The sequence below is a fragment of the Tachypleus tridentatus genome, chromosome 2 (assembly GCF_004210375.1).
Source record: "Tachypleus tridentatus isolate NWPU-2018 chromosome 2, ASM421037v1, whole genome shotgun sequence".
Lineage (NCBI taxonomy): Eukaryota > Metazoa > Arthropoda > Merostomata > Xiphosura > Limulidae > Tachypleus > Tachypleus tridentatus.
Window position 1 is genome coordinate 51,508,269 of NC_134826.1, and position 19,044 is coordinate 51,527,312.

General features: G+C 34.3%; 1 protein-coding gene across 1 annotated transcript in view; it reads left to right on the plus strand.

Moving 5' to 3' along the window:
* Positions 1-310: 310 nt before the first annotated feature.
* The window catches only part of LOC143243793 (glucose transporter type 1-like), a 147,974-nt gene continuing 129,240 nt past the window's right edge, over positions 311-19,044 (plus strand). Inside the window, exon 1 of the mRNA XM_076487457.1 lies at positions 311-731. The gene's annotated coding sequence lies outside the window, so the exon portion shown is untranslated. The remainder of the gene's footprint in view (positions 732-19,044) is intronic.

Below are 19,044 nucleotides of genomic sequence, written 5' to 3' on the forward strand. Positions count from 1 at the left end.
CATAATTCTTTCATCAGATAAACAAGTCATCAAACTATAAATTAAAGTTTACTTTTCGAAAAGCTTAATTTAAACGTTTCGTTACACATTAGATATTAGAGCTAAGTAAAATTGTACGTTTCGAACTGCATAATGGAGAGTGTTGTAGGCATTTCACAGTAGAGTCCATCAGACATCAACTGGTTACTGCCCTTGTCTCTGGCGATATTTCCGCATGCACCCCCTAGAGTGCGTGTTTGTCAGTGCAAAATGCACGTCTGCGTACGTCGAAGTCCTCGCGTTTTGTGCGCGCGTGTCGTGTGCAGTTTCTGCCGTGGTCTTGTTTCGCGCTGCTTAGCCTAGGATTGTCTTGATGGCGCTCGAGTTATAGTAGAGGCAGAGTTTGTGCGGACGAGCTCGTGAGTTTCGGCACGAGCAACAGAGCTTAAAGTTGCATTTCAAGGTTCGGGAACATTAATCCTCTGAGAGAACTACTAACTGTGTTCCAGGAAGATTTTATGTGCCACATAGATTAGAATTTGAAGCTCCGAACCAAAAAAACATAAGGCTCTCGGTGCGTGCAGCTCTAAGAGCAAGGTGAAAAGTGACTGATACCGAACCTTGTGCAGTGTTGCCCATGGAAACAGGTTTTCGAGAGTCGCGTTAACGTTACAGTTATAGCAACCGCAAAGCAACACGCAACTGAACATGGCCTAAGGTACTTTAACATTTTCGTGAAATGTCTCGGCAATGTAAGTACACTGTGCATGATATGTACATGTTCTGTAAACCGTATTATTATTATTATAATTATGTTTCTGAAACCTGGGCTACCTAATACAAACACTAAGCTAAAATGTCGTATTGTCTGAATACGGTTTGAGTTTGTTTAGTATCCTATCTAAAAAAAATTTAAAAACTCTTCAATAAGTCGTAAAATAATCTATAATGTGCAAAATCTGAGTTTAATGTAAAAATAAAGTGATACGATTAGCATGGTAATTAATAAAACAAAACACGAATCAAGTAAACACATTTTACACGTGTAATAACTGACGCATATATTTTTAGGGAGAGACAAATGTTCAACCTTATATTAAGTATTCACATATAACTTTTTCTAACAAATTTCTTCAGTTTCTAACAATGTTACACTTGTGTGTATCTGTGTATCGAGATAAACGCTCAACATGACGAACATTACGATGAAGTCACTAAAACAAATATTTGTGGTTCAATTTATAACTGAAATTTGATGTCTGTCATAATAGATTCGGGTAAGATATTGGTTGTACACCATGAAGACCTCACACCACTGTAGTTTGGGCTATATTTTTGCTGTTGAAGAATTAATAACACTGTAATTTCGATAAATTCTGGTTGCTAAAAACATCATAACACTGTAATTTCCTAACAGAAGTTTCAGCGTAAATATAGCTAGTTTCAGTAATATGCCAATCAGCAAGTTACGCGACAACCACAATCGATATATAAAATCACAGTTGAACGGCATGTATCAGTACTACATTTTCTCATTGTTCGACGTTATAAAGCTGGTACCATGCCTCTTAACACTGACAGTTTTCAGTAAAGGTATGTTACAGTATTTTCTGAAACAAATTATATATACAATTAGATCATAAAGATGAGTTCAGATCAAGTATTTATAATTTCCAAGACTGTGAATTATAAAGAAATATGGATAAACTTAGGGCACCAGGACCATCCAAAAAGAGACTTGCAACACATCGTACTCTAGTTGTGATAATCGCAGCGTTTTGTAACGGGTGAGATTTCACAAAAACCAAAATCAGAGGTAAAAGTCGACCAAGTAGCGATGATTATCAGTACGCAACATAATAAAGTAGAATTTTAGTCTGAAAATGAGGACTGTACACGGGTTCATCGAGATAAAGTTATGTCCCAAGTAACTGAAAACGAAAAAGGTAAGAAATACCGGTTAATTAGCCAGACGCAGCGTCTACAGACTGCTGTACGTTAAACAGATTATGAAAAGCATACAAGTAGAAAGGGTGCCCTTTGGACATTTGCAGCTTTACAATGGAGCCTTTCACAATGGAAAGTACGCTGCAGGATTATTGTAAAGTGACACAGTTGTCGGTAGGATACGACCAGACGTGACGACACGGACAGTAACGACGTGGAGAGGCTCCAAAACCGTCTTAGTATTAATTAAACAATCCTCTGCAGAATAACACATTTTCTTTTATACGTATATGGCTTTAATTACTAGAAAACTGTGGAACTAGAAAAGTATCTTATCGTCTTTATCATCTCAAAGATATTGTCCGTAAATATGGTTTACCGTTACACAAACTTATGTATTTTACACTCTAACTTCTCGTGTCGTTCTTGGCAAGTACTTTATACATATAATAAATGTATGTGTGAGTTACATATTTCTTTCATAAGAGTGCATTATTTAGAATAATGTGTTTTCTTAAAGCAAAGCCACATCGGGCCATTTGTTGTGTCCACCGATTTAGAAGTAATAAGTAATAATACTAACAGTTAAATATTTCAAATATCTTTTCATTAATTCATTTATTAACAATTAGCTGGAGCACTCGTCTCCTTGACAGAAGTTACGTAAATTCGTGATTAATGAAAGGTTATCTTAGAACATAGAAAGTTGCTTCCGTTGTATGTAATTGTAAGAAACGCCCATAAAATTGGCAAAACACAAAATGTGAAAACGCAGATTAATATGTACCTCCACGGACCCAAGAAAGTTTCGTGTTAAATTTGGTGAAGATTCATTAAATGGGTGCGAAGCAATGGTAAAGAGGTCCTTAAAAACTAAACAGTGCGAAATACAAAAGTAAAAGTTTATATGTATCTCTCAATGGATCCCTTGAATTCCCATACGAAATGTGTTGAAGATGCATTTTAATAAGGTGAGGTAGAAGTAAAAAAACGCAAAAAAACAACAACAAAGTAAACACCATAATAACTCAAAATGCAAAACTGAAATTTCGTTTGAATTTCCCTATGGACCCAATAAACCTCCATATCAAATTTGATGAAGGGCTATCCACAAACTGCCAAAGTAGATGAATGGACAGCAGTTTGTTTATTTGGAATCAAGCTACATAAAGTTATCTGCAGCCTGCCTACTGTGGGTATCAAAACCCGGATTCTAGAGGTGTGAGTCCGCGAACATATCGTTATGCCACTGGATGTAGTGTGGGGGTTACATGGACAGACAAAAGACTATACTATTACACATATACATGTAGTACAAACGCATTTATGTGCAAATACTGTGATAAAATTATATACATATATGTATGATAATTCACTGGGTTCTCAGAGAAACACATTTCCTCAATGTTTTAAATCGACCGGGAATACTAGGTAGGTTTGAAAACTGACAAAATTCACATAACTATGACGTGAAGGTAACATAACACTAATAATTATATTTAGTTTATTCCTCAACTCCAAAAAGGGCCCTGTGGGGTTGTTTAATACACATACAAGTACTCCAGTTCTGTGGGGTTGTTTAATACACATACACGTACTCCAGTTATATTGTTTAATACACATGAAGGTACTGCAGTTACGTGCTGTTGTTGAATACCAATACCAGTACTGCTGGTCTGTACTGTCGTTTAATACATATACAAGTATTCCAGTTTTATGAAGTTTTTTAATACACATACAAGAACTCCAGTTCTGTCGTTTAATACACATATAACTACTCCAATTCTGTAGTGTTGCATAACACACATAGGAGTACTCCAGTTCTGTACTGTTGTTTACTACACATACAAGTACTCCAATTCTGTGCTGTGCTTTAGTACACAGAGAAGTACTCCAGTTCAGATACCTTTATTTAATACACATGCAATAACTCCAGTTCTGTTGTTTAATACACTTACTATCAGGCAAGTGTCCAAATAAACCACGTAAATATTGATATTGATTTCTTAACTCAGAAACGTTACTTCTAGCTAACATGTCAATTTATAACGTACCTAAATATATTTCATAAAGATACTTTTCGTGTGGGCGATAGATCTATTTTCGTTAGAAATTGAAAGAAAACTTTTCTCCACAGTATGTCTATGAATGTGTAATAGAAATTAACGTCTGTTAAGAAGGCAGAACAGAACAACAGTGTTACACCCGATGACTGTTAATGAAAACATCTAACTTCACTCTGTTAAGAAGGCAGAACAGAACAACAGTGTTACACCCGATGACTGTTAATGAAAACATCTAACTTCACTCTGTTAAGAAGGCAGAACTCAACAACAGTGTTACACCCGATGACTGTTAATGAAAACATCTAACTTCACTCTGTTAAGAAGGCAGAACGGAACAACAGTGTTACACCCGACGACTGTTTATTAAAACATCTAATTTCACTCTGTTAAGAAGGCAGAACGGAACAACAGCGTTACACCCGATGACTGTTAATGAAAACATCTACCTTCACTCTGTTAAGAAGGCAGAACTCAACAACAGTGTTACAGCCGATGACTGTTAATGAAAACATCTAACTTCACTCTGTTAAGAAGGCAGAACAGAACAACAGTGTTACACCCGATGACTGTTAATGAAAACATCTAACTTCACTCTGTTAAGAAGGCAGAACAGAACAACAGTGTTACACCCGACGACTGTTTATGAAAACATCCAACTTCACTCTGTTAAGAAGGCAGAACGGAACAACAGTGTTACACCCGATGACTGTTCATGAAAACATCTAATTTCACTCTGTTAAGAAGGCAGAACGCAACAACAGTGTTACACCCGATGACTGTTCATGAAAACATCTAACTTCACTCTGTTAAGAAGGCAGAACGGAACAACAGTGTTACACCCGACGACTGTTAATGAAAAATCGAGCTACACTCTGTTAAGAAGGCAGAATGGAACAACAGTGTTACACCCGATGACTGTTGATGAAAACATCCAACTTCACTCTGTTAAGAAGGCAGAACGGAACAACAGTGCTACACCCGACGACTGTTGATGAAAACATCTAACTTCACTCTGTTAATAAGGCAGAACGGAACAACAGTGTTACACCCGACGACTGTCAATGAAAACATCTAACTTCACTCTGTTAATAAGGCAGAACGGAACAACAGTGTTACACCCGACGACTCTTCATGAAAACATCCAACTTCACTCTGTTAAGAGAGTAGAACGGAACAACAGTGTTACACCCGACGACTGTTAATGAAAACATCTAACTTCACTGTGTTAAGAAGGCAGAACTCAACAACAGTGTTACACCCGACGACTGTTTATGAAAACATCTAATCTCACTCTGTTAAGAAGGCAGAACGGAAAAACAGTGTTACACCCGATGACTGTTCATGAAAACATCTAACTTCACTCTGTTAAGAAGGCAGAACAGAACAACAGTGTTACATCCGACGACTGTTCATGAAAACATCCAACTTCACTCTGTTAAGAAGGCAGAACGGAACAACAGTGTTACAGCCGATGACTGTTAATGAAAACATCTAACTTCACTCTGTTAAGAAGGCAGAACTCAACAACAGTGTTACACCCGATGACTGTTCATGAAAACATCCAACTTCACTTTGTTAAGAAGGCAGAACGGAACAACAGTGTTACACCCGATGACTGTCAATGAAAACTTCTAACTTCACTCTTTTAAGAAGGCGGAACATAACAACAGTGTTACACCCGACGACTGTTGATGAAAACATCTAACTTCACTCTGTTAAGAAGGCAGAACGGAACAACAGTGTTACACCCGACGACTGTTTATGAGAACATCCAACTTCACTCTGTTAAGAAGGCAGAACGGACAACAGTGTTACACTCGATGACTGTTAATGAAAACATCTATCTAATTAATTTATTTTAAACTAACAAAATACAACAAATACTTGCTTAAGCGTTTGTAGTTTTTGTTCTCAAGGTTAAAATATTAGTATTATTCCTAACGTATCATAGATATTCCAAATAATTTCGAGTTATTTTGAGAATAAAGTTGTTAACTCAGATGAATTTGGTTATTTTGCAGAATTATTTACTATCTTGTTAACTAAATCCGTTTCTTAGAAAATCAACACAGGTTGACTTCACTATGGTTTGTAGTTAACTAGTATTTGTTAGAAGCTGTGTTTACTGAGCATATTGTGTGAATTACGTTTGTGTACCGAGCTCACACAGCTTAAGAGATGAACACAGGTTGACTCTTTTCATCTGTAAAACAATATAACAGTAAGTTTATAAGTGCCACAGAACTACATATTTTTTATTAATTTCACATTTGCAAGGTTCATGTTATTAAATCTGAATTATTCTTCTGGTGGTACTGATAGAAAATCTCTCCTTATCACAGACCGTGTTACAAGAATTTTCTATCTTAACCATACACTACGTTACAAAAACTTTTTATCATAACTCTGCATTACGTTTCAAGAACTTTCTATCCTTACCATGTATTAAATTACAAGGTCTTTCTATCCTAGCCATGTACCACGTTACAAGAACTTTATATCCTAACCATGTATCACGTTCCAAGAACTTTCTATCCTAACCATGTATTACGTTTCAAGAACTTTCTGTCCTAACGATGTATTACGTTTCAAGAACTTTCTATCCTAACCATGTGTTACGTTTCAAGAACTTTCTATCCTAACCATGTGTTACGTTCCAAGAACTTTCTGTCCTGTGGTCACATGGCAACTGCTTTATCTTACTAAAATCCTATAGAAGTTTATTTTCAGGAAAATGTACTCAGAAATAAAACGTATTTATCTAACGCTTATCCTGGATACCAATTTGTGGATCGTTGTTTTGGATATTCTGGTTGTAATTGGATGATTGTTTTTGAAATCCTGGTTGTAGTTGGATCGTTTTTTTAGAGATGCTAGTTGTACTTGTGTAGTTGTTTTAGTCACTCTGGTTGTAATTGAATAGTTGTTTTAGTTATTCTGGTTGTAGTTGGATAGTTGTTTTAGAGATTCTGGTTGTTCTTGGATAGTTGTTTTAGAGATTCTGGTTGTTCATGGATAGTTGTTTTAGAAATTCTGGTTGTTCTTAGATAGTTGTTTTAGAGATTCTGGTTGTTCATGGATAGTTGTTTTAGAGATTCTGGTTGTTCTTGGATAGTTGTTTTAGAGATTCTGGTTGTTCTTGGATAGTTGTTTTAGAGATTCTGGTTGTTCTTAGATAGTTGTTTCAGTAATTATGGTTGTAGTTAGATAGTTGTTTTGGAGATTCTGGTTGTAATTAGATAGTTGTTTTGGAGATTCTGGTTGTAGTTAGATAGTTGTTTTATATGATTTTATAAGTATTGTCGTCATTAAATTTGAACTGATAGACTAGAAGAAATGTATTTAGTAAACAGCACCCACCACCAACTATTGAGGTAGTCTGGTATAAAAAGGTACTGAGATTTGATTGTCTCCCTTATAGTAAGTACATCCATTACTCTAAACTGAAATAACAGTTCTCAAAATGCGAACATACAGACTTCTAGTTATACACGATAACCACTGGGCCACAACCTGCCCACCTGTGAGAATGGAAGTTTAGAAAACAGAATTGTAGGAACGTACACTAAGCTTTTGTCATTACCAGATGATTTTCGATTAGTTGCAATCAAAACGATATCCAAATTACCAAACATTTAATCTTTTCTTTCCTAACGTTGCTATCCACCAATATAGACGTTTGTGTACCGTTTCTCCATGTGCAATCACTCAAGTAATTGCAAATCCTACTCAGAGTAACTGCAATGGTTTGGACAAGTAATGAATAAATCATAAAATAAAATGTATTTTATTCACATACAAAATAGTAAAAGTCTGATGAAAGTCTTATTTTAAGAATGACTTGTTACAGAAATAAGACTGTTATTTTCGAGAGTTATGCAGACCACATACAAGAGGAAGTGACAGCTTATATAAATATATATATCGGGTTGGTAGTGAAGTCTCAGTTGAATGTGTTCTTATTACAGGAAACTTTGTAACGCAACGAAACAAAAACAGCTTAACTCTAGAAATAAACGACCTTATAATGTCAGAGTTTATTATTTAAATTATTTGAAGCTTTGTACTGTCAGATCCGGTTTGTTTTTTTGGTGAACGTACCTGATGAAACTGTAAAGCGACCCCCGAGATAATTATGTGGAAACTTTGTTATAATTAAAATATGTGTAGTAAGTCGTAAGTTTTCCTTTTTGAAAATGGCGTTTGTAGAACGTATCGGCTTGGAAGAAAATGTAACAGTACCGTTTAATCTTCGCCTGCCAGTTGTAGCATGTGGTTACTCTGGTCAACTTGGGGAAGCATGAAAGAATAAGGAGATAAATAATCTCGTACACTGCACTGCTGCTAAGTGATAGATTAACATACTAATTAAATGAAATAAAAGAAGAGAACAAGAAACGAGTGAATAGAATTTTAAGGAACGGTAAACAGGTGGTATATGTTTCGGATAAGAAAAAATTAGAAGAAAACAGAACATTTTATCGCGAAAAAAAAAACAAGAACAAAATCTTAACAAATAAATAGTAAAAGAAATGTGAATAAAAATATTTGGTTGTCATCTCGATAGTTAATGTTGAGAAATGTTGTAAAATATAACTCACACTGAGACAAAAAGGTAGGGCCAAGCGTGTTAAGGCGTTCGACTCGTAATCCGAGGGTTGCAGTTTCGAATCCCGTTCGCACCAAACATGCTCGCCCTTTCAGCCGTGGGGCGTTACAATGTAACGGTCAATCCCCTATTCGTTGGTAAATTATAATCTCGTACACTGCACTGCTGCTAAGTGATAGATTAACATACTAATTAAATGAAATAATTTAGTTAAGACTAGAGGAAAGCCAGCTAATCATCACCACCCACTGCCAAGTCTTGGGCTAGTCTTTTACCAACGAATAATGGAATTGACCATAACTTTATAGCATACTCACAACTAAATAGATGAGCATGATTATTGGGACGGGGACTTGAACCCACAATATACAAACTGAGAGTCGAGCGCTCCCTAACTAACTGGCCAATGCTAGGCCCAGCTAGTTGTCTTTCTTTGCTTATTCAGGTGACAGACACATTACAATTGTGGTCATTAAAATTTCAAAGGTAATTTTTCTAGAAACAAAGAAGTTAAAGAAAACCACCACTAGACGTCGTTGAAGTCGCGAGAAGACGAAGGTGAGATTGTTGTAATTTTTGATATATATTCGTCAAAAGAAAAGATTCCTTGCATAGGTTATTATGCCATTAGTTGCCAGTAGATGGGGTAGAGGCATAGCATTGTTTCACGATTGTAATTGATACATTATATGTAAAATAAAGAAAATAAAAAATTAAAATGACTTGAAGTAATTAATCTAGAAATAGAAGAAGCCAATAGGATAAGCCACTTTTTCCTTTTGTTTTTACATAATCAACGTATAATTAACTCGTTATCGTTATATAAATATAATAGTTTTATAGTATCTAATAAACGGTTTAATAATATTTTTTTCCATTAATTAAATCCTTTACCACTGTTTCCGATTTACAGTAAACTTCTTTAGTAATATATTGCCTCTATCTTGAACACTTTAACAATGTTTCTCTCTCTAGTGAACACTTTAATAATGTTTCTCTATCCAGTGAACACTTTAATAATGTTTCCTTGTTTAGTGAAAATATAAAAGGAACGGGCGCTAAGGGCAACTTTTAGAAAAAAGCAAATTAATCGAAATCGTGGAGTAGCTCTGGGTTGATAGTTGTTGTCCTAGCTACCATTCGTGAGTCTGTATACAATGCAGTCAGTTCGATCTTTAGTCCAGTGTAGAACTCTGTCCATACGGTCGAGCTAGTTAGCACTGCTCATACGTGTTCGGCTTAACAATCGGCACCAGGAGGCGTCGCTTTGTTAAATTCCATGTTACTTCTTGGTACGCATAACCTTGTTTATTAAGTTTGTTTGTTTTTTATCAGAATTATTAAGCTCTGATTTCTGAGCTTAAAATAAAAAAGTAAAATATGTAATAAGAAAACACTCTTTTACGGTATTGACACTTATATCCTAACATTAGAAGAATTCAGGTTTCGATAAAGCACACATAGCTCACAGAGTAGCTTTATGTTTACAACAAACAAACTTTACATTTATTCTATATTGATACCCTGACACATTCCTCTCATTGAGCCGTCTTTCTTCGTACATCCACTCAACTTTTGAGTTTTCATTTTTCATGTTATTTCTCTGATACCATTTAGATACGAACAGAGACACTATTGTTTAGATATAGATATAGAAACTAATGTTTTCTACTTATCTTTCTTACCTCTGGCTTTTCATGCAATAGCATTTTTTATTACATGCATTTACATTTCCAAATTAGACACTGAAGCAATAAAAAAATCTGGCAAAAATATTAGTGCATTATATCTAGTGAGCCTAGACTTAATTAGGAATGGTTTATCCGTGGATAACCATCTATCTCAAAAGTTTGCACTGTTACAAAGTTCAGGAATAATTCATCAACCAAAGGAAGAGATTTCAGGTTTTAAAGACTGGAATATCACAATCAAATTAGTCTTAGAAAAGAAAAAGCTTTATTTATCTATAAAACATTTTTCAATTTGTAACAAATAAACATCAAATGATTTAACTCAAATTAAACATCAGGGTTTAATTTTACGTGGGAAAAACAACTGATATTAAAAGTGGTCTGGGCTCAGATTCGACAGTGGGACTAAAATAGGGTGTAATTAAAAAAAAAGCTAACGATGGTAGAAGAACAAAATGAAGAAATTAACAATGGCAGAAGAACAAAATGAAGAAAGTGGTAACAGGTAAAAGAAATTAACAATGTTAGAAGAACAAAATGAAGAAAGTGGTAACAGGTAAAAGAAATTAACAATGGCAGAAGAACAAAATGAAGAAAGTGGTAACAGGTAAAAGAAATTAACAATGGCAGAAGAACAAAATGAAGAAAGTGGTAACAGGTAAAAGAAATTAACAATGGTAGAAGAACAAAATGAAGAAAGTGGTAACAGGTAAAAGAAATTAACAATGTTAGAAGAACAAAATGAAGAAAGTGGTAACAGGTAAAAGAAATTAACAATGTTAGAAGAACAAAATGAAGAAAGTGGCAACAGGTAAAAAGAAATTAACAATGTTAGAAGAACAAAATGAAGAAAGTGGTAACAGGTAAAAAGAAATTAACAATGATAGAAGAAACAAAATGAAGAAAGTGGCAACAGGAAAAAAGAAATTAACAATGTTAGAAGAACAAAATGAAGAAAGTGGTAACAGGTAAAAAAAATTAACAATGGCAGAAGAACAAAATGAAGAAAGTGGTAACAGGTAAAAGAATTAACAATGTTAGAAGAACAAAATGAAAAAGTGGCAACAGGTAAAAAAGAAATTAACAATGGCAGAAGAACAAAATGAAGAAAGTGGTAACAGGTAAAAAAGAAATTAACAATGTTAGAAGAACAAAATGAAGAAAGTGGTAACAGGTAAAAAAAATTAACAATGTTAGAAGAACAAAACGAAGAAAGTGGTAACAGGTAAAAGAAATTAACAATGTTAGAAGAACAAAATGAAGAAAGTGGTAACAGGTAAAAAATATTAACAATGTTAGAAGAACAAAATGAAGAAAGTGGTAACAGGTAAAAGAAATTAACAATGTTAGAAGAACAAAATGAAGAAAGTGGTAACAGGTAAAAGAAAACAATGTTAGAAGAACAAAACGAAGAAAGTGGTAACAGGTAAAAAAAGTGCAAAATTAACAATGTTAGAAGAACAAAATGAAGAAAGTGGCAACAGGTAAAAGAAATTAACAATGTTAGAAGAACAAAATGAAGAAAGTGGTAACAGGTAAAAAAAAATTAACAATGTTAGAAGAACAAAATGAAGAAAGCGGCAACAGGTAAAAGAAATTAACAATGGCAGAAGAACAAAATGAAGAAAGTGGTAACAGGTAAAAGAAATTAACAATGGCAGAAGAACAAAATGAAGAAAGTGGTAACAGGTAAAAGAAATTAACAATGTTAGAAGAACAAAAAGAAGAAAGTGGTAACAGGTAAAAGAAATAACAATGTTAGAAGAACAAAATGAAGAAAGTGGTAACAGGTAAAAAAAGAATTAACAATGTAGAAGAACAAAATGAAGAAAGTGGTAACAGGTAAAGAATTATGTTAATGTTAGAAGAACAAAATGAAGAAAGTGGTAACAACAAAATGAAGAAAAAAATTAACAATGTTAGAAGAACAAAATGAAGAAAGTGGTAACAGGTAAAAAGAAATTAACAATGGCAGAAGAACAAAATGAAGAAAGTGGTAACAGGTAAAAGAAATTAACAATGGCAGAAGAACAAAATGAAGAAAGCGGCAACAGGTAAAAGAAATTAACAATGTTAGAAGAACAAAATGAAGAAAGCGGCAACAGGTAAAAAGAAATTAACAATGTTAGAAGAACAAAATGAAGAAAGCGGCAACAGGTAAAAGAAATTAACAATGTTAGAAGAACAAAATGAAGAAAGTGGTAACAGGTAAAAAGAAATTAACAATGTTAGAAGAACAAAATGAAGAAAGTGGCAACAGGTAAAAAGAAATTAACAATGTTAGAAGAACAAAATGAAGAAAGCGGCAACAGGTAAAAAGAAATTAACAATGTTAGAAGAACAAAATGAAGAAAGTGGCAACAGGTAAAAAGAAATTAACAATGTTAGAAGAACAAAATGAAGAAAGTGGTAACAGGTAAAAAGAATCTAACAGTGGTAGAAGAACACGGTGAAGAAAGTGGTAACCGTTAAAAATAAACTAACAGTGGCAAAATAACGCAGTGTAAAAGATGGTAACGGCTATATAGAAACTAACAATGTTAGAAGAACAAAATGAAGAAAATGGTAACAGTTAAATAGAAACTAACAATGTTAGAAGAACACGGAGAAGAACAGTTGAAATGAATCTTATGATGATAGAAGAAAACAGTGTAGAAAGTGGTAACAGTGAAAGAATATATCCACGTAATGGTTGTTAATTTAGAACTTTGTGACTGCGAATTTTCATAGCATCAAAGCCTGAAGAGTTTACTCAAAGTAAAAAATGTAAAGTTCGCGTGTTTGTTGGTTAAATGCTGTATTGTGATGTGGGTTTATTTCATATAGAACAAAATATACATACACAGCTACAGAATACTTTGGAACGTTTCACCACGGATATTGTTTTTGTTGATCAACATTAACGTGTCTTTGTTTCTGAGGTATTTGATGCCAAGTCGAGTTCATTTTGTGATCGCTTCTTATCTACTTTCTCGCGAGACAACTTCTAGTTTTATTGTACGAACAGCGGAACACAATATCAAAATACGTTTGACCTCTCGGGTTATATATCCCTCTGTACTTTCCTCGTTTCTGCTAGAACTGACGGTTTGCTTCAATACGAAACGTCGCTTGTCATTAATAACAGTTACTAGAACTTGTAAATCTGGTTATTCGAGCACAAACAAAATGCGTTTAATACAGTTTCACTTTTACACTTTAAAGTCACAGTAATTGAGTAATGTGTCTTTTTACTGTTGTAATTTAAACACCAACAAGTTTCCTATAGTGTAGTTTTACTATTAATCTCAAGAATTAACAATACTAAGGAATACTTACACCTAGCACATTCCATCCTTATAACAATATTGTCACCTGCCACATTCTATCATTATAAGAATACTGTTATATAGGACATTCCATTCTTACAAGAATACTGCTATATGGGATATTCCACTGTTATAAGAATACTGCTTTCTTGCACATTCTTGTCTCATAGGAATACTCTCATCTATCACATTCCATCCTTATAAGAATACTGACACCTAGCATATTCCATCCTTATAAGAATACTGCCACTAATAAATTCAATCTTCATAAGAATGTCGCTACCTATCACATTTCACGTGTCATTTTCATGCTTCAGCTCCAAGTCTGTTCTTTGACGTTTTCATTTGTATGTCTTATCTTCTACCTTCGTCTTTAATTCATATATTACTGGTTCTTTTTTTTATACAATAGCAGCTTCTCTGCTTCTGGTTTTGTTTCGTTTTCTTACTCGCACTTTTTACGGTTCTTTCTGCTTCTGGTTTTGTTTTGTTTTCTTACTCGCACTTTTTACGGTTGCCGTCTTTCCCTCCCCAACATCTCCTCATTACATTCTTTCTTTATTTTATATAACAGCAGCCTCTCTGCTTCTGGTTTTGTTTCTGTTTTCTTACTCGCACCTTTTACGGTTCTCTCTGCTTCTGGTTTTGTTTTGTTTTCTTACTCGCACTTTTTACGGTTGCCGTCTTTCCCTCCCCAACATCTCCTCATTACACCATTCTTTATTTTTATATAACAGTAGCCTCTCTGCTTCTGGTTTTGTTTCGTTTTCTTACTCGCACCTTTTATTTGTTCTCTCTGCTTCTGGTTTTGTTTTGTTTTCTTACTCGCACTTTTTACGGTTGCCGTCTTTCCCTCCCCAAAATCTCCTCATTACACCATTCTTTATTTTTATATAACAGCAGCCTCTCTGTTCTGGTTTTGTTTTGTTTTCGTTTTCTTACTGCACTTTTACGGTTCTCTCTTCTTCTGGTTTTGTTTTCTTACTGCACTTTTAGGGTTGCTGTCTTTCCTCCCCAAAATCTTCCTCATTACACCATTCTTTATTTTTATATAACAGCAGCCTCTCTGCTTCTGGTTTTGTTTTGTTTTCTTACTCATGCACTTTTACGGTTGCTTGTCTCTTTCCCTCCCCAAATCTCCTCATTACACCATTCTTTATTTTTATATAATAGCAGCCTCTCTGCTTCTGGTTTTGTTTTGTTTTCTTACTCGCACTTTTTACGGTTGTCGTCTTTCCCTCTCCAAAATCTCCTCATTACACCATTCTTTATTTTTATATAGCTGTTTCCTTCCACTATTAAATAATATCAATGTGTTTCCTTCTTTTTTTAAGTCCTCACTTATTACTATATTAACATTTCGTTTGTTACGCGGCTTTTTTATTTTTTTAAGTAAGTTTCATTAAACGCATCAAGTGGACAGTCCTATCCGTATCATTTTGCACCACCGAAAACTTTCATTATAAACCCGTGACCTTTGACGGCCAGACGTCAGTATGACGTCACTGGTCTCGAGGTATAACAGTGTGGAATGAAAGGAAGCTATATTTTCTTACAAGAGAGTGTATGCTGAAGAAATGGGAGATTTTTGAGTAATTAGCTCCTCCTCCCGCCATCGTTCGATGCCGCGAGTTTGAAGAGTTTTATTCTCTCACTGTGACGTTTAATCTGTTTATTTATTTGTTTTTCTTAATTTTGCGCAACTACACGAAGGCTATCTTTGTTAGCCGTTCCTAATTTAGCAGTGTAAGACTAGAGGAAAAGCAGCTAGTCATCACCACCCACCGCCAACTCTTTTACCAACCAATACTGGAATTGACTGTCACAATAATGCCCCTAGAAAACCTTCGTGGAGCTTGGCGCGAAATTCACAGAAACAGACAATGAAAAACAAAGAAATAACTCTAAAGGCAAAACAAATATAATTTGATGACTCAATTATTAATTTATTACATCTAATATTCTATAGGTACCTTGGAATTAGCTGTTAACGATATTACTGCTCGTAACGAAATTTAATGACCATTAATGAACAACAATTTCTACGAGAATGGTGATCAATCAAACGAAACCGCAATATTATCCACAATTAATTACATGAGAAATCTTTTGGAACGATCCTACTAAAACCTCTGAAGTTTTTAATACAGAAATATCCATAAAAACCTGTCACAACGTGAGGAGGGTGGTTAATTTTACAAACACCAGAGGGCTCAATAGTTATGAACTTCTATGGGGTTTCCGTCGAGAACAAAACATAGATGAAGTATGTTATTCCTTTAAAGTAAAGTTACCAAATTTGTCACAATAAGAAACACGTGCCACTATTACATAAAGCACGTGCGTTTGGACAATTTCTCTCTTTTTTGTCATTTTTTTAATACGTAGTTAAAACGTTATAGATAAACCAATGAAGGGAATTTTTGTTTTTATTTGAAGGTCATATTGACTTCAATTTTTAAACTTATCAAAATGTTCGTGTCGAAATATCCTTATTGAACTGGAATGATTAGTTGAGTGGTTTACAAGATAGTAGTAATTAATCAGAACGGTTGGTGAAGGTATTAACACTTTTATTGATAAGCAGAAAACAAAGAAGATGACCATGGAAGGCCGAAACGTTCTTCTCTGCTTATCAATAAAAGAGTTAATACTCTTACCAGCCGTTCTAAGATATGTTTTTATTTCAAGTGGGTTTCTCGTCATCAAGAAACACAATTTTAATATTTCTTTGCCCATCTGTAAAGAATATTTGACAGAGATAAGTAAACAGGCTTAATAAAAGTGTATGTTTACAATTTTTAAGAACAATCTTATCAAAATTCAAACACAGTATGTAAACCTTATTTTGAAGAGGCATGGCCAGATTGTCAAGGTACTCGAATCGTAATCTGAGGGTCGCGGGTTCCAATCCCCGTCATGCCAAATATGCTCGTCCTTTCGGCCGTGAGGCATTAAAAAGTGACGATCAGTCCCACTATTCGTTGGTAAAAGAGTAGCCCAAGCGTTGGCGGTGGGTGGTGATGACTAGTTACCTACCCTCTAGTTTTAAACTGCAAAATTAGAGACGGCTAGCGCATGTGGTCCTCGTGTAGCTATGCAAGAAATTCAGAAACAAACAATAACTTATTTTTAGTGACAGAATAGACAGAAGTAAAAAGGTTCAAATGATTTTATTGAAACCAAATGGTTAAAAACCTGCTATACCTTCCTACACAGTCAAGTATTTTACCAAGTAACTTGATAAAACTTTTATAAGTGCTTTTAACCAGAATTGTTGAACTCATACGTTATATAGATTGGTTTGGTTTGAATTTCGCGCGAAGTTACACGAGGGTTATCTGCGCTAGCCATCCCTAATTTAGCAGTGTAAGACTAGAGGGAAAGCAGCTAGTCATCGCCACCCACCTTAAACTCTTGGGCTGCTCTTTTACCAACGAATAGTAGGATTGACCGTCACATTATAACGCCCCTACGGCTGAAAGGGCTGTTATATAGATATATGACGCTTATTTATTTCGACCTTAGGATGATGGAAATATGAACCATTAAAAAGACGAAAAACAACAACAACAAATAAATAAATAACACACAACGTTCAAATCAATACACAATGAAAATCATTTCTAAAATGTGGTCTCTACACGTTTCGACGTTTACCACGTCATCATCGGTCATGAGTGTGATATTTATTTCAATGTACCTACTTTAACGTTGTGTGTTATTTACTTGATATTTCAATCTTATACACAAGTACCAATAAGATCGGAAAGATAAGAAGTGCGTTACTTTATTAGGGTGTTTCTTTTATTGTACTCGTATAGAGTCGAAATGTAAAGCGCATATGAACATAAAAATCTCGCGAAATCCTGACACGACCGTCGTTTAACAGGACGATTAAAACGCTAACGTCACAACAGTGGCTTCGATACTCTTGTTTTATATTGCGAGATAAGATTACCAAGTTGATGTCCAACGCCTCCTATAGGCATCACTGATGATGCTCTATGTGTGTTTCTAATCTTGTAATAAAAGTCATTACGGTATCGATTTTCGAGGAGGTCTGGTCAGGGTTCATGTCGACACTGAAAGTGAAAGCCGATATTAGCATCCGAGAGCGTCTTAGCAGCTTCGTCCTGCTTTGAACTTCGTTGAGTTTCTTTCCAGAAACGAGTTTGAGTATCTACTTTATGTTCAGGATAGCAAACACAGATTCATGCAATCAATGATGACGCACTTGCAGATGAATATTGTTGACATTTGTACTTACTCTAACACTGGTGTAAGAACTAGGTAACTATTTATTCGTTCATAAATACGCCAGCAAACACTCGAGAGATGTTAAAATATTTGCTTCATCTAGTGGGAGATTTCGGCTATATTTATTTTATTTGAAAGTTAATGTCTTTCTTCAGATCAGCTTGCAACACAAGATGAGAAAACACAAACACATGATCAGAAAAAAAACACATAATTTACTTCAAGGACAACATTACCTGTACCATGTTTCTTATGAAAAACCAAAACAGTTATGGAAACAACATTGGTATAAAATGTTGCAAAGTTCCAGTCTTTGTTACTGACCCTAAAATTAAGTTTATTTTGTTGTTTTAAGATATTTGATTATTTAAAAAAACACTTGTATGTTTATGAATATAACACACACACACAAAAAATAATGTCGAATAATTAAGTCAATCCACATTTCTATCATTAGTGATGTTATTTAAATCAGACGAGTTGATAGGAATACTGGCAAAACGTTATGTGGATAGAAATGTTCTCAGTTTTATCGTCGTAATCACAGCTACTGCTTCGCTACTATGAAATCAAATTCTCAGTTATTTCGTTCTATCTATAACTGATATTTTCTTTACTGGGTAAGTAAGTTAAAGACACCATTTATCTTTGTGTAAGCTTTTATTTATTCTCATAATATTCATCCTATGTGTGATTATTCTATTTCTGATAAATTCATATTAGCAGCATTTTGTCCCCCGTCACTTGCATATTATATTTGAAACTTGGTTTTTCACTGTCTAGCTATTTTAATACGTATGTATGTTTATTTGCTTTTAACCATTAGAACTGGGTAGTTTCGGAAGTGAACTATTCGTGTACATCAACAAACACTTACAGAAAAAGAGTCAAACTTGGGTGAGAATTACACATTCTATAATTCGTAACTTGTATCACAAATTGACTGTTTTAGAATCCATAAGTTTTTATGTACTGTACTGATTGTTCTAGAATCTACAACATCGTATTTAATATACTGATTGTTTTACAATATATGATTTTGTATTTAATATTCCGATTGTCTTACAATATATGATTTTGTATTTAATATTACGATTGTTTTACAATATATGATTTTGTATTTAATATTCCGATTGTTTTACAATATATGATTTTGTATTTAATATTCCGATTGTCTTACAATA